This window comes from Melanerpes formicivorus, unplaced genomic scaffold, assembly GCF_026170545.1.
Source record: "Melanerpes formicivorus ecotype bairdi unplaced genomic scaffold, bMelFor1.0.p_v2 SCAF_117, whole genome shotgun sequence".
NCBI lineage: Eukaryota > Metazoa > Chordata > Aves > Piciformes > Picidae > Melanerpes > Melanerpes formicivorus.
In genome coordinates, this window is record NW_027142469.1 from 1,121,205 (window position 1) to 1,136,969 (window position 15,765).

At 56.0% G+C, this 15,765-nt stretch overlaps 1 long non-coding RNA gene across 1 annotated transcript; it reads left to right on the top strand.

Annotated features, from left to right (window-relative positions):
* Positions 1-4,751: 4,751 nt before the first annotated feature.
* Positions 4,752-7,912, top strand: LOC137456147 (uncharacterized). The gene is made up of 3 exons (XR_010990971.1): positions 4,752-4,897; positions 4,991-5,069; positions 7,290-7,912. It is a non-coding gene; the product is annotated as an uncharacterized lncRNA (long non-coding RNA).
* The last annotated feature ends 7,853 nt before the right edge of the window (positions 7,913-15,765 follow it).

A 15,765-nucleotide genomic window follows, 5' to 3' on the forward strand; every position in this document is an offset into this window, starting at 1 on the left:
TTGTGGTGTGTTGTTTTTTCTTGGAATGGAAAAAGCCTGGAAGGGAGCTCAGCAAAGCTGCTCCCCAGGCAGAGGTGGAGGACCTGCCCCAGACCTGCTGTGTTGGGAGTCTGTTACAGGGGTCTGCTGTTATCTAAAGTGGGCCTTGGGGGGTATGAAAAGGGAATTTGGGGGTATCTGAATGGTTCTGAGGGCCTCTGCAGGGTCCTGATGGAGACTGGGGGGAGGTGGTGGGGTTTAGGGTCAGGCATCTCTGTGGGGTTCCAGGTTTTGGGGTCTTGCAGGAGCTGGGGAGGTCTCACTCTGGGTTTTAGTGTACCTGCAGCCCTGGGAGGCCCCAGCTTCGGCTCCCCCTGCATCTAAAGGTAAGCTAGGTGCACCTCCAAGGCTTCAGATTGTGACAAAAGGGGTCTGGGGACATGTGAACGGGACTGGGGGTACCAAGGCGGTTCTGACCTCACCAAGGTGCTGGCTGGGCAGTTTGCTTTATTTTGTGACATTTTTGGGGGTGAATCAAAGGGAGTGGGGGGATTGTGGGTGGGCTGGTTCTGCCACGTGGGGCAGGGGGCTGCTGCAGCAGAGGAGCAGGTGAGCGAGGGCTGGGGGCACCCCCCTAAAGTGCTGAAAATTCTCCGAGGGGACCACACTATCTTTAAAAGTGTAAGTACTGGGGTGAGGCGAGGCGGAGCCAAACCTCTGGTTTGCAGCTGGAGAGGGAGGGCTTGGAGTGACTGGTGCGTAAGAAAGCTTTGGAAACGACCCCTGTCTGCCCTCTCTGCTTCTAAAAGGCTTTTAGCATTGGAAAATAAAACCCACGTGGGGGCCCGGCTGCTGCCCACGCCCAGGGAGGTGCTCAGTGCTGCCACCCGGTGTGTAATGGCCGGCAGTGCAGCCGTGCCGCGGCGTGTGCCGCCCCGGGGGAGCTCAATGCTGCCACCCGGTGTGTAATGGCCGGCAGTGCAGCCGTGCCGCGGCGTGTGCCGCCCCGGGGGAGGTAATTTCTGCAGCCTAACTGCGCTGAATGCTCGAAAATTCTTAGGGGAAGAGCGGAGAGCTTGACTCGAGCGTCGCTATGGATCCGGCGCCTGCGCCCTACCCCGGCTCTGCTGGCGCCAGAGGGGCAGCGTCCCGGTGGTCGCTACGGATACGGCGCCTGCGCCCTAGCCCGGCTCTGCTCGCACCAGAGGGGCAGCGTTCCGGTGGTCGCTACGGATACGGCGCCTGCGCCCTAGCCCGGCTCTGCTCGCACCAGAGGGGCAGCGTTCCGGTGGTCGCTACGGATACGGCGCCTGCGCCCTAGCCCGGCTCTGCTCGCACCAGAGGGGCAGCGTCCCGGTGGTCGCTATGGATACGGCGCCTGCGCCCTAGCCCGGCTCTGCTCGCGCCAGGGGGGCAGCGTTCCGGTGGTCGCTATGGATACGGCGCCCGCGCCGCAGCGGGTCCGGTCCCGCGCACGCGCCCTCCTCGCGGGCTGCGCCCCGCTTTTCTGGCCGGGGGGGAGGGCGCCGCGCTGAGCAGCTTTGGAGCCGGAGCGGTGGCGGAGAGCCCTGATTCGGCGCCTGACGCCGTTCTGTGCCCCAGGGTGCCTGCGAACCGCCGTCCTTTGGCGGGGCAAGGGGTGCTGGCGCATTCGGGGAGCTCGCAGTGCGGTTTCCGGTGTCGCTGCCGGCCCGGGACTCCCAGGTGTGTTCCTTCCGGCGTCTGAAGGTGGTCTGGGGCCATCGGCAGGGCTTTTGGGGGTGACGGAGGAGGTCTGGGGACACCTAAGAGGGTCTGGGGATATGTAAAGTTCTGGTGGGGCCATCTGAAAGGGTCAAGGGTCGTGGGGAGGCAGCTGGGCACCTCCGACGGACCCTTTGGGAGGTCTCTGCAGGCTCCCGTGGGAGCTGGGGGTGTCTCGGGGTGGGTTTGGTTTGGGTTTGTGCTGCAAACAGCGTTGATAATGACTTAGAGAAAGACACACAAGAGACTCAGTAAGTCTCTTGTATCGTGCTTCTATTCTGGCGCCTGACACAGGTAGGATCATTTCAAAAGAGCTGTGTGTCTTCAGAGAGGTTTGGGCAAACTTTTATACAAAAAGTTATCTGTCTATAATGACAGAGGTCCAGATGCTGCCTATCTATACAAAGCTTATCTATCTAAAAGAGCAGAAGTACACATATCATGCAGGTGTCCTTTATCTTATACAAAAGAGCATCTTGTCCAAGACTAACAGAAGTGAATCACTGACAAATCCTGTTATTCCTTCTCTATCCAAAGGCTGTCTGCCAGCCCCTCTCCCCCTCCCTGCGTCCCAGCATTTCAGCTAACAAGCGGAAAATTCTTATCAACTCTGTGGTTCTGTTAATGAGACTTTTCTGTTCATCAGTTCCCCCCTTTCTCACAGCCAACAGTATATTCCTATACTATATTTTCTTAAGTCAAACTTTGGACCCAGGCTTTCTGAGCTATCTTTCCCATGCTGACACTTGTGGAAGTTACTCTCAGATGTAGTCACCCAGTCTGATGCCCCCCAAGTCCAATTCATTGAGGCTTCCCCAAATAAAGGGGTCCTCATTTGGCCTCGAGGAAGTTCAGTGCATATCCAACAGTTAGAGAGATTAGTTTGCAAAGCCAATTCTTGCCTAACGTGTAAGTACATATTGCCTTCCCATCCCTCAATTTCCTTGCTGTGCTGCAAAGATTTTGAGAGGAATTTCTAGGTATTAACTACAGCCAGGGCAATCCTTCAAGTGCCCTAGGAACGCAGTGAAAACCTTTTGGGAATTGTTCCTGCTCTGGTACTCCTCAAGCTATGAGGAGCTCTTCAGGGCAGCTCCAAGGTTAGGTTTGGATTCTCCTGGAGTCTCACACAGAACGAGTCTCACGATTCCAGTGGTCTAATTTCATAGCTGCATTTTCTTCTCTCTGCCTAGGTGACAGGACGACCTCACTAATCAAGAGAGATAGCCTGAGCTCTGCAGGAACCTTGAACCCAAGCAGCCAGTGCCTTCTGTGAGTACAAGCTGTCCTTGCTCAACGTGGAACTAGTTGAGAGCTGAAGCCAGACCACGCCTTAATTCCCTTAGCTTCCTCTTCTGCAGATTAAACAGTCCCAGTTCCTTCAGCCACTCCTCATAAGGCTTGTTATCCAGACCCCTCACCAGCTTTGTGGCCCTTCTCTGGACTCACTCTCTCACAAGGGGTGTCCTGGGGAACACCACTTGTGCCCGGCCGGCCACCGGCTGGGTTTAACTCTGTTCCCCACCGCTCTTGGGGCCCAGCCATCCATCCTGTTCTGCTGTCCAGCAGTCCCTTTGAAAAACAATCCATCTGAAAAAAGAAGTAGCAGAGAAGGAAAGCTGAAGCTGCAAGGATTGCAGTCCCCTCAGTTCTGGTTGTAGCCGGGTGGGGGTTGGTCTCTTCTCCCAGGCAAGCAGCGCCAGAACAAGAGAACACAGTCTCAAGCTGTGCCAGGGGAGGTTTAGGCTGAATGTTAGGAAGAGGTTTACAGCTTGGCCGAAGACTCTTCTGATCCCTGCCTTCTGGTCGTGACCAGCAGCGTGCACGGGTGGCCAAGAAGGCCACTGGCAACCTGGCCAATATCAGGATCAGAGTGGCCAGCAGGAGCAGGGAGGTCATTCTGCCCCTGCACTTGGCACTGGTTAGGGCACACCTTGAGTCCCCTGTCCAGTTCTGGGCCCCTCCGTTTAAGCAAGACGTTGAGTTGCTGGAAGGTGTCCGGAGAAGGGCAACAAAGCTGGGGAGGGGTTTGGAGCACAGGCCTGTGAGGAGAGGCTGAGGGAGCTGGGGTTGCTTAGCCTGGAGAAGAGGAGGCTCAGGGGAGACCTTCTTGCTTTCTACGACTCCCTGAAGGGAGGTTGTAGCCAGGTGGGGGTTGGTCTCTTCTTCCAGGCAAGCAGCACCAGAACAAGAGGACACAGTCTCAAGCTGTGCCAGGGGAGGTTTAGGCTAGAGGTTAGGAAGAGGTTCTGCACAGAGAGAGTGATTGCCCATTGGAGTGGGCTGCCCAGGGAGGTGGTGGAGTCACCATCTTTGGAGGTGTTCAGGAGGAGACTGGATAGGGTGCTTGGTTGCATGGTTTAGTTGATTAGGTGGTGTTGGATGATAGGTTGGACACGATGATCTTGAAGGTCTCTTCCAACCTGGTCCGGTCCATTCCTTTCCATCACCATCTAATCAACTAAACCACAGCACTGAGTGCCTCATCCAGTCTCTTTCTAAACACTTCCAGTGATGGTGACTCCACCACCTCCCTGGGCAGCACATTCCAAAGGCCAATCTCTCTTTCACCCTGCTCTATTCTATTCTATGAAGACCTTCTTCCTAACATCCAGGTTTAATTGGCGAGAGCAACGGACTTGGTTGCTGCCACCCGCTGCTAAGGGGTCTGAGTGGCCCCCAAATGGGGTTTGGAGGCAGGTAAAGGTTTCTTTTGTCATGTGAAGGGGTTTCGTGGGCATCTAGAAGGGGTGTGGAGCCCCCTGAAAGGGTCTGGGATAGTGTCAGGGGGTTCTGGGCTGGTCTACCAGCGGGTCTGGGGACATTAGAAGCGTCTGGGGGTACCTAAAACGGAGCTGAGCGTATCAGATGGGGGGTTTGGGTGCCTCCAAAGGGGTTTTGTGGGCATCTAAGTTGGGGAATCTGGGGGGGTCCTGAAGGAGTTGGGGGGTTCTCCTCAAGCTATGAGCAGACACACAGACAGCTGTTAACGGACTTTCTTTGATCATTCCAGGTCTGGTGTGCTGGGACTGGCAGGATCTTCCTGAGCTGTCCACGTACAGTTTCTGTCGACACTCTTCAGCTCGTACATCCGGTTTGCTGACAGAGGGTGTGGGGTTTGTGGGGCCCGGCAGCGAGACTTTTCCAAAGAGGAGCTCTTCAGGGCAGCTCCAAGGTTAGGTTTGGAGTCTCCTGGAGTCGCACACAGAACGAGTCTCACGATTCCAGTGGTCTAATTTCATAGCTGCATTTTCTTCTCTCTGCCTAGGTGACAGGACGACCTCACTAATGAAGAGAGATAGCCTGAGCTCTGCGGGAACCTTGAACCCAAGCAGCCAGTGCCTTCTGTGAGTACAAGCTGTCCTTGCTCAACGTGGAACTAGTTGAGAGCTGAAGCCAGACCACACCACAATTCCCTCAGCTTCCTCTTCTGCAGATTAAACAGTCCCAGTTCCTTCAGCCACTCCTCATAAGGCTTGTTATCCAGACCCCTCACCAGCTTTGTGGCCCTTCTCTGGGGATACTCTCTCACCTCTGTGTGCTGGGGAACACCACTTGTGCCCGGCCGGCCACCGGCTGGGTTTAACTCTGTTCCCCACCGCTCTTGGGGCCCAGCCATCCATCCTGTTCTGCTGTCCAGCAGTCCCTTTGAAAAAAAATCCATCTGAAAAAAGAAGTAGCAGAGAAGGAAAGCTGAAGCTGCAAAGACTGCAGTCCCCTCAGTTCTTGTGGTACCCTCTGTGAGATCCTAAGCCACCTGAACTGAGCCGGTCAGGCAGCCAAGCTAGTGCAGCAGTGTCTTCTGGAGAGTTGATAGGAGCCAGTTCTGTGGGGTTTGTTGAAGTGAGTGGCCAGTCGTTCTACATGAACAATTGTCTCAGTGCTAGCAAGTAGGAGGCTCTGAAGTGTGGTACTTTGAGAGCTCCATTCATACTTGCCCTTCAGGAGGAGCCAGCTCTTTCATTGAAGGATCTTCCTGAGGTGTCCAAGTACAATTTCTGTTGACACTTTTCAGCTCTTACGTCCAGGTTGCCGACAGAGGACGTTGGGTTTGTGGGCCCTGGCAGCGACAGTTTTCCAAAGAGGAGCTCTAAGGCCAGCTGCAAGGTTAGGTTTGGATTCTCCTGGGGTGCCTGTGCTTGAAAGCCCCCCAGAGGCCGTGCAGAGTGGTGCTCGCAGTAGCTCTGTGCAAGTCTGCCATGGGCTCAGGAGGCCAGTATCTAGAGAGAGGGAAGGACAGAGACACTTCTAAGACAGTTTTAAAGAAATAATTATGAGAAGAGGCAAATTAATTCTGGGGACTCATGTGATATATCTGTTTAAGAGAAAAAAAAATGAAGGCGGTTTCTGACCATAACCAGGCTGACAAAGCACAGTAATGTGGTTTCCTATGGGATTCAACTCCTCCTGCATTGCACAGGACACTTCAACAGCTGTCCTGACAAGCTCTAAGTAATGAACTTAATCCACCCTGTGCGAGCAATGGGGCAAAAGATTACAAAATCCATGTATGCAGTTGAGATGTGTTACGTTGGGACGCCCAGGATAGAGCTCATCAAGCTCTCCTAGTGTTTAGACGCAAGATGGAAGAAGGAAGGGGGAAGACAGAGCAGAAGGTCTATTTAAATATGAAACTCCTAGGCTGAAAGAAAAGAAAAACATTTTAAAGAGCACTCAGTGAGACTCTGTCACCAGCATAGCTAATCACAGAATCACTGAGTGTTAGGGGTTGGAAGGGACCCCAAAATAGCATCCGGTCCAACCCCTGTGCCAGTGCAGGATCACCTGGGGCAGGTTTTGAATGTCTCCAGAGACTCCACTAACTCTCTGGGCAGCCTGCTCCCGGGCTCTGGCACACACAGTGAAAAGGTTTTCCCTTCTGTTCCTGTGGAACTTCCTCCTTTTATTCGTCGGACACAGCAGAGCCGCTGGGTCGTGTTGCTGCGGCAAGGTGACCCACCCTGTAGTTCAGGGCCTGGGTCTGTGCCTTCATGGCAGCCTGTTCCCTTGGCACCCTGTCAGCTTAACAGCCCTGTACTCGGGGTCTGTGTGACGAGTTGTGGAGCCCTCCATCCCCCTTCTGTCCCCAGCAGCAGCCCAAGGTCCCTGGAAGCAGGGCTGGGGAGGCTGCTTTAGGCAGCTAACAGGAACCAACCTTGCCTGGCCCTTAGGGGGCTGAGGTCAGTCCCTGGGCTCCTGAAGAGGTGGTGTTGCGCTGCTGCCAGGAGGGCCGGCCCGTAGGTGGGGCACGGGCCAGAGCCTGTGGCTCTCTGTGGGGCTTTTTGGGAGTGCTGCTGAGGCCTCACTCTGTCCTGTTGGCATCCTTTGTCAGGGTAGCCAGATCCTAGGCCCGATGTCTATCGTTAGCTCAATCGCAGAATTTCCTCGTCTGCTGTTCCTGTCCGTAAATTTTTGCCAGTGCTTCTGTAATAAAAAGGTTTTTATTTCTCCTGTAACTTGCAAGCTGGTGACCTCCTTAGGAGCACCACTGTGTTGTTCACAAAGTTCTTTGCTGTTGCAAAGCTGGGAGAAGTGTGAGGTTCAGCTGATGAAGTTTCTCTCTTTAGGAGTGTCTGCTCAGCCGTCCTCTTCCTGGATCTCGGAGCTTTGTCTCTCCCTGTTTGCGGTGCCCCGACAAGGACTTGTGCCGACACATCCTCGGGAAGCTGAAACCACCAAAGGGTTTAATGGGTGAGAGCAAAGCTCAGCTGTGTGCTGAAGCTGCAAACCTTGCCCAGAAGGCTGTCCCCGGCTCGGGGTGATAAAAAGAAGAGGAGCGTAGCCGCTCGGCTGTCTTTCCTTCTGTGATGCCACAGGGGGGTGGGCGAGGATACAGCAGAGGAGCAGTGAGGGAGGGGTGAGGGCAGCCTCCCACAAAGGCTGCTTGCAGACCTGAAATGCCAAATGTTTGAAATGCCAGGACGTTCTTGGAGGGGAGGGAAAGCCCCGGGCAAGTGTAAGAGTGAGTGTGAGGTGTTCCAGCAGAGGAACAGCGGTGCTGCTTATTGAGAGATTGCAGAAGGGCAGTGATTTGTGTGCAGAAAGGCCTTGACGTGACCCCCCTCTGTTCTGTAGAAAGGCTTCTAGAGGAGAAAAGCACATCCTGAGCAGAGCCACGGGGGGGTGTGGGGTGTGGTTTGAAGCAGAAATAGCAACTGTCTCTCAATTAAAACAGTGGATTGTCTTTCGTGTGTGTGTGTGGTGTGCTGTTTTTTCATTGACTGGAAAAAGCTCTGCAGGGAGACCAGCTGATCTGCTCCCGAGGCACAGCAGCACCGGACCTGCTGAGCGCTGGGGGCCTGTTAAGGAGGGTCTGCTGTCATCTGAAGTGGGCTTGGGGGTATGAAAGGGGAATTTGAGGGCAATAGGATGGCTATGGGAGGGGGTGGGGAAGCGCCGTGCGTCACAAGGGGGCGGGGCTTGAGTGCAATAGGATGGCTATGGGAGGGGGCGGGGAAAGGGCTGAGGGAGGTTGCAGGAGGCGGGGCAGGAGGACTGGAGGCGGGGCTGGAGGGCGACAATAGGATGGCTATGGAAGGGGGCGGGGCTCGAGGAGGGCAGCCGGATTGCTATGGGGGGCTACGGAGTCCCTGTTGTGTCGGCACAAGGGCTACGGCTGCTGCGACGGTACAGCCTCACCCTGCCAGCCTAGCAGGGGATCTCCTGCTTGGCTTGTTTGGGCTCCAGGTAGGGTTTGATCTCTGTCAGTCAGGAAGGAAAGGCTGAAAAGGAAATTGCTGAGTCCACGCTTTTACCGAGGAGCTGAAACTTCTGCCAGTGTACACTCCAACCGAGCAGGTAGGTAAGCAAGCAGAAGTCCTCTGATGGGTATAACGGGGGTGGCAAAGAGACTTCCCTTGTTTCCAGTGTGGAAAACCTCTTGTTTGTCCTCTGACCCCAGGAGCTTCTCACAGGGGCTGTGTTCCTCACTAACAGCAAGGCTGCGCTCGGCCCCTGGGGATGCTGCAACCGGAGCAGAGAAGTTGTGCTCCTGGCAGTTCTCTCTCCACCTGGATCAGGATGAAGGTTCAGGCCATTGCTCTGCAGCTGGGCACTGCTGAGAGCTGCAGCTGGTGCCCAGATCAAAGACAGCTTTGTCTCTAAGGCCAGTGCTTCTCTGCAGAGGAACCAAGATTTCTCTGCAGGTGTTGCCCAGGGTTCCTCATCTGCTCAGAATGCCCAGCTCCAGTGCCAGGCTGATGTCCCCTCACAGCCGTCACTCTGTCGGTGCTCGCCTAGGAGTGCCGGAAATCTTCCTGGAACTATTGGAGAAAAGGAAGCTTTGTCTGTCTCTGTTTGCGGTGCCCTGAGAAGGACTTGTACCGACACAGGCTCAGAAAGCTGAAACAAAAGAATGAGAGCAACAGATGGAAGAGATTGCTTGATTGCCAGCAAGAAATGCACCAACTGCAAGGTGGTTTTGGTGTAGTAAATCCCAGAAGGTAAATCAACATTGCCAAATGGCAGTGTTTCCTCTTCACCATGGGTTACCCTATTAGAATATGTATTTCCAGCATAGAGGGGATCTTTGCTGCGTGACTAAGAGTGGGATCGTTCCAGTGGGAAACATCATCTGCTCCTGAGCCATTGGAATCCTCCCAGAGAGACGCAGAGGTACTGTGCTGACAGGCAGAAGCAATCAGAAGGGTTTCAGGTTAGGGGTAGGTGTTGATTCTGGCCTAGAAACCCCTTAATGAGTTTTGTGCCTTGTTACCTGAGAAACAAAGTTTGTCCTGTTGTGTTTCCACCCCTAGAAAAAGCTGAAGAGCTTTGGTTCACCATGCTAAGTTGGCAGGGCAGGAAGACATCAGCGCCCAGCCTCCAGCCACGCCCGCTGGAACATGCTTTCCAATTAGTGCGCTACCTCTTAGGTTTCCAACCTGGGTATTCAAAGAACGCCGAGGAAAGTGGGGGCAGGTGCTTTTGCCAGGCAGCCTCCAATGAGCAGGCCCGGGGCAACGAGGAGGTGGCAGCAGCCAGCACATGCAGGAATTTCCTGGGGCTCAGTGAATGTTTAGAGCTCAGGGGCTCAGCCTGTGCTTCCGCTTCCTTTTCTTCAGCACAGGAGTTCGGTTTGGCTGTCCAGAGCCTTGCTCTGCACCCGAATGCCGTACCGAGCGTGAGGGAAAGATGAAGCAACACCCACGTAGGCACCCAGGGAAAAAGCGGAGGTTGTCTTAGGAGCCGGTTTGAGACAAAATTCACCCAACTCCTTCTGCGGTGGTGTACGGGAAAGAGTCGGTAGGGGAAGCCGCAGGACAGCCTGCAGCAAAGCTCAGGACTTGTTCCCTCGCCTCTGCCTTCTGCACGTCTCCTCGTCGGCCGCCTGTGAGCGAGACGCTTCACCAGCTGGCTTGTTTGAAATCAGCAAAGTTATGGCATGGAAGTTATCTGGTAGGAGTCGTTGCTAAACAGATGTAGTTGAAGCTTTGTATCTTCCGTTCTCTCTACTAGTTATTCTAATCTTGCCCTGTTGGTTTAGCCCATCAGTTTTCATGCTCTCTTCATCTATTAATAGCAGAAGAAAGGGCCCCTTGATTCCAGTATTTCTTGCTGTAGTTCAGAGGTAGAGTTGGCTTTCCCTCTGACCTTTTATACTTTGTGTTAAGTGGAACCCAAAACTGAATAGGATACTTTGTGTAAAGCTTGAGCAGCCCTTAACTTTCCAATTATTATACTGCATGCACTACTGCTTTGCAACATTTACAGGACTGTGGTGGTGTCAGACAGTTCACTTGCATTTAGCTCCTCAGGGGCCAGGCCTTCCTTTGGGCTGATAGTCTTGGCCAAAGCTGCAATGTTCAGTCCTTGCTGTGAAAGGCAGGAGGTTCATCAGGAGGTTTCCTTTCTGAGGAGGTTCCCCTCGGAAAGGAAACTGGTGACATGGTCACAAGTGATGAGGAAAAGGCTGAGGTGCTTAATAACTTCTTTACCTCAGTCTTCACTGCAAGGGCCTCTAGCCACACTCCTGATGTTATGGAAGTCAAAGCCAGGGACGGGGAGGAAGAACTGCCCATTGTAAGTGCAGATCAGGTTCGTGATCATCTGAAGAACCTGAAAGTGTTCAAGTCCATGGGACCCGACGGGATACACCCACGGGTGCTGAGAGAACTGGCAGAGGAGGTTGCTAACCCCCTCTCTATTATATTTCAAAAGTCATGGCAAGCTGGGGCAGTCCCCACAGACTGGAAAAGGGGAAACATTGCCCCCATCTTCAAAAAGGGCAAGAAGGAGGAACCAGGGAACTCCAGGCCACTCAGTCTCACCTCTGTGCCTGGAAAGATCATGGAGCAGATCCTCCTGGAGTCACTACTCGCTCAAAAGAATAGTGAAGAGGTGATTGGGAACAGTCAGCATGGCTTTGCCAAGGGCAAATCCTGCCTGACCAACCTGGTGGCCTTCTATGAGCAGGTGACAAAATTAATAGCTGAGGGGCGAGCAACTGATGTCATTTACCTGGACCTGAGCAAAGCCTTCGACACTGTCCCACACCACATCCTGGTCTCCAAACTGGTGACACATGGGTGTGATGGGTGACCACTGGATGGATAAGGAACTGGCTTGATGGCCGCACCCAAAGAGTGGCTGTCAATGGCTCCATGTCCTAGTGGAGGCCAGGGACAAGCGGAGTCCCTCAGGGATCAGTCCTGGGACCTGTCTTGTTCAACATCTTTGTGGGTGACATGGACAGTGGCATTGAGTGCACCCTCAGCAAGTTTGCTGATGACACCAAGCTGTGTGGTGCAGCAGACACGCTGGAGGGAAGGGAGGCCATCCAGAGGGACCTGGACAGGCTGGAGAGGTGGGCACAAGCCAACCTCATGACGTTCAATAAGAGCAAGTGAAGGGTCCTGCATCTGGGTCGAGGCAATCCCAGGCACAAATCCAGGCTGGGCAGTGACTGGCTGGAAAGTAGCCCTGAGGAGAGAGACTTGGGGGTGCTGGTGGACGAAAAGCTCAACATGAGCTCTCAGTGTGCACTTGCAGCCCGCAAAACCAATCAGATCCTGGGCTGCATCAGGAGAAGTGTGGCTAGCAGGTCGAGGGAGGTGATCCTCCCCCTCTGCTCAGCCCTGGTGAGACCCCACCTGGAGTACTGTGTCCAGTTCTGGAGCCCCTATTACAAGAGGGATGTGGAGGTGCTGGAACGTGTCCAGAGAAGGGCCAGGAGGATGATCAGAGGGCTGGAGCACCTCTCCTATGAGGGCAGACTGAAGGAGTTGGGGCTGTTCAGTCTGCAGAAGAGAGGGCTCCGAGGTGACCTCATTGTGGCCTTCCAGTATCTGAAGGGGGCCTACAGGAAGGCTGGGGAAGTTTGCTTTATTTTGTGCCTTTTTGGGGGCGAATCAAAGGGAGTGGGGGGGATTGTGGGTGGGCTGGTTCTGCCACGTGGGGCAGGGGGCTGCTGCAGCAGAGGAGCAGGTGAGCGAGGGCTGGGGGCCCCCCCCTAAAGTGCTGAAAATTCTCCGAGGGGACCACACTATCTTTAAAAGTGTAAGTACTGGGGTGAGGCGAGGCGGAGGCAAACCTCTGGTTTGCAGCTGGAGAGGGAGGGCTTGGAGTGACTGGTGCGTAAGAAAGCTTTGGAAACGACCCCTGTCTGCCCTCTCTGCTTCTAAAAGGCTTTTAGCATTGGAAAATAAAAGCCAGGTGGGGGCCCGGCTGCTGCCCACGCCCAGGGAGGTGCTCAGTGCTGCCACCCGGTGTGTAACGGCCGGCAGTGCAGCCGTGCCGCGGCGTGTGCCGCCCCGTGGGAGCTCAATGCTGCCACCCTGTGTGTAACGGCCGGCAGTGCAGCCGTGCCGCGGCGTGTGCCGCCCCGGGGGAGCTCAATGTTGCCATCCGGTGTATAACGGCCGGCAGTGCTGGCGGAACGAACGTTTTTCTGACAGCTCTTGGAGGAACGTTTCTGTACAGGTGTTCCCCAGGGCTCCTCAGCTGCTCAGAACTCAACGTGTTGTCTTGGAGGGGAATAAAACCCATGGAACGCTGAGCGTGAGGTCACAACGCAGGCACCGCCCCCCCCCGCGTGGCACCGCCCCCCCCCGCGTGGCACCGCCCCCCCCCCGCGTGGCACCGCCCCCCCCCCGCGTGGCACCGCCCCCCCCCCGCGTGGCACCGCCCCCCCCCCGCGTGGCACCGCCCCCCCCCCGCGTGGCACCGCCCCCCCCCGCGTGGCACCGCCCCCCCCGCGTGGCACCGCCCCCCCCCGCGTGGCACCGCCCCCCCCCCGCGTGGCACCGCCCCCCCCCGCGTGGCACCGCCCCCCCCCCGCGTGGCACCGCCCCCCCCCCGCGTGGCACCGCCCCCCCCCCGCGTGGCACCGCCCCCCCCCCGCGTTGCACCGCCCCCCCCCGCGTGGCACCGCCCCCCCGCGTGGCACCGCCCCCCCCCCGCGTGGCACCGCCCCCCCCCCGCGTGGCACCGCCCCCCCCCCCGCGTGGCACCGCCCCCCCCCGCGTGGCACCGCCCCCCCCCCCGCGTGGCACCGCCCCCCCAGCGTGGCACCGCCCCCCCAGCGTGGCACCGCCCCCCCCCGCGTGGCACCGCCCCCCCCCCGCGTGGCACCGCCCCCCCCAGCGTGGCACCGCCCCCCCCAGCGTGGCACCGCCCCCCCCCAGCATGGCGCCAGATGCTTTAAAGTGGCTCAGTGCAGGGTTGTGGCTGGTAGAGGTTGGAGCTCTTCTGCTGTGTCCCAGGTCAGTGCCAGTCTCTGCTGCTTTGGGGGGTTTCTCTATAGCAGCCGCTGGAGCTGCGCGGGGCTTGGGGGGGGTGGCCACCGGCGGGGCAGCGCGGGGCTTTTGGGGGGGGGAGGGGGGCGTGTCCGGGCTTGGCCGGCGGGGCTCTGCGGGGGTGGCGGCTGCTGCCTCAACCGTACCCAGAGGCCCCGTGGGAGCTCAATGCTGCCACCCGGTGTGTAATGGCCGGCAGTGCAGCCGTGCCGCGGCGTATACCGCCCCGTGGGAGGTCAGTGCTCAACCCGGTGTGTAATGGCCGGCAGTGCAGCCGTGCCGCGGCGTGTGCCGCCCTGGGTGAGCTAATTTCTGCAGCCTAACTGCGCTGAATGCTCGAAAATTCTTAGGGGAAGAGCGGAGGGCGGAGAGCTTGACTCGAGCGTCGCTATGGATCCGGCGCCTGCGCCCTAGCCCGGCTCTGCTCGCGCCAGGGGGGGCAGCGTCCCGGTGGTCCCTATGGACACGGCGCCTGCGCCGCAGCGGGTCCGGTCCCGGTGTCGCTGCCGGCCCGGGACTCCCAGGTGTGTTCCTTCCGGCGTCTGAAGGTGGTCTGGGGCCATCGGCAGGGCTTTTGGGGGTGACGGAGGAGGTCTTGGGGACACCTAAAAGGGTCTGGGGATACGTAAAGTTCTCGTGGGGCCATCGGAATGGGTCAAGGGTCGTGGGGAGGCAGCTGGGCACCTCCGACGGACCCTTTGGGAGGTCTCTGCAGGCTCCCGTGGGAGCTGGGGGTGTCTCGGGGTGGGTTTGGGTTTGTGCTGCAAACAGCGTTGATAATGACTTAGAGAAAGACACACAAGAGACTCAGTAAGTCTCTTGTATCGTGCTTCTATTCTGGCGCCTGACACAGGTAGGATCATTTCAAAAGAGCTGTGTGTCTTCAGAGAGGTTTGGGCAAACTTTTATACAAAAAGTTATCTGTCTATAATGACAGAGGTCCAGATGCTGCCTATCTATACAAAGCTTATCTATCTAAAAGAGCAGAAGTACACATATCATGCAGGTGTCCTTTATCGTATACAAAAGAGCATCTTGTCCAAGACTAACAGAAGTGAATCACTGACAAATCCTGTTATTCCTTCTCTATCCAAAGGCTGTCTGCCAACCCCTCTCCCCCTCCCTGCGTCCCAGCATTTCAGCTAACAAGCGGAAAATTCTTATCAACTCTGTGGTTCTGTTAATGAGACTTTTCTGTTCATCAGTTCCCCCCTTTCTCACAGCCAACAGTATATTCCTATACTATATTTTCTTAAGGCAAACTTTGGACCCAGGCTTTCTGAGCTATCTTTCCCATGCTGACACTTGTGGAAGGTACTCTCAGATGTAGTCACCCAGTCTGATGCCCCCCAAGTCCAATTCATTGAGGCTTCCCCAAATAAAGGGGTCCTCATTTGGCCTCGAGGAAGTTCAGTGCATATCCAACAGTTAGAGAGATTAGTTTGCAAAGCCAATTCTTGCCTAACGTGTAAGTACATATTGCCTTCCCATCCCTCAATTTCCTTGCTGTGCTGCAAAGATTTTGATAGGAATTTCTAGGTATTAACTACAGCCAGGGCAATCCTTCAAGTGCCCTAGGAATGCAGTGAAAACCTTTTGGGAATTGTTCCTGCTCTGGTACTCCTCAAGCTATGAGGAGCTCTTCAGGGCAGCTCCAAGGTTAGGTTTGGATTCTCCTGGAGTCTCACACAGAACGAGTCTCACGATTCCAGTGGTCTAATTTCATAGCTGCATTTTCTTCTCTCTGCCTAGGTGACAGGACGACCTCACTAATGAAGAGAGATAGCCTGAGCTCTGCAGGAACCTTGAACCCAAGCAGCCAGTGCCTTCTGTGAGTACAAGCTGTCCTTGCTCAACGTGGAAGTAGTTGAGAGCTGAAGCCAGACCACGCCATAATTCCCTCAGCTTCCTCTTCTGCAGATTAAACAGTCCCAGTTCCTTCAGCCACTCCTCCTAAGGCTTGTTATCCAGACCCCTCACCAGCTTTGTGGCCCTTCTCTGGACTCACTCTCTCACAAGGGGTGTCCTGGGGAACACCACTCGTGCCCGGCCGGCCACCAGCTGGGTTTAACTCTGTTCCCCACCGCTCTTGGGGCCCAGCCATCCATCCTGTTCTGCTGTCCAGCAGTCCCTTTGAAAAACAATCCATCTGAAAAAAGAAGTAGCAGAGAAGGAAAGCTGAAGCTGCAAGGATTGCAGTCCCCTCAGTTCTGGTTGTAGCCAGGTGGGGGTTGGTCTCTTCTCCCAGGCAAGCAGCACCAGAACAAGAGGACACAGTCTCAAGCTGTGCCAGGGGAGGTTTAGGCTGAAT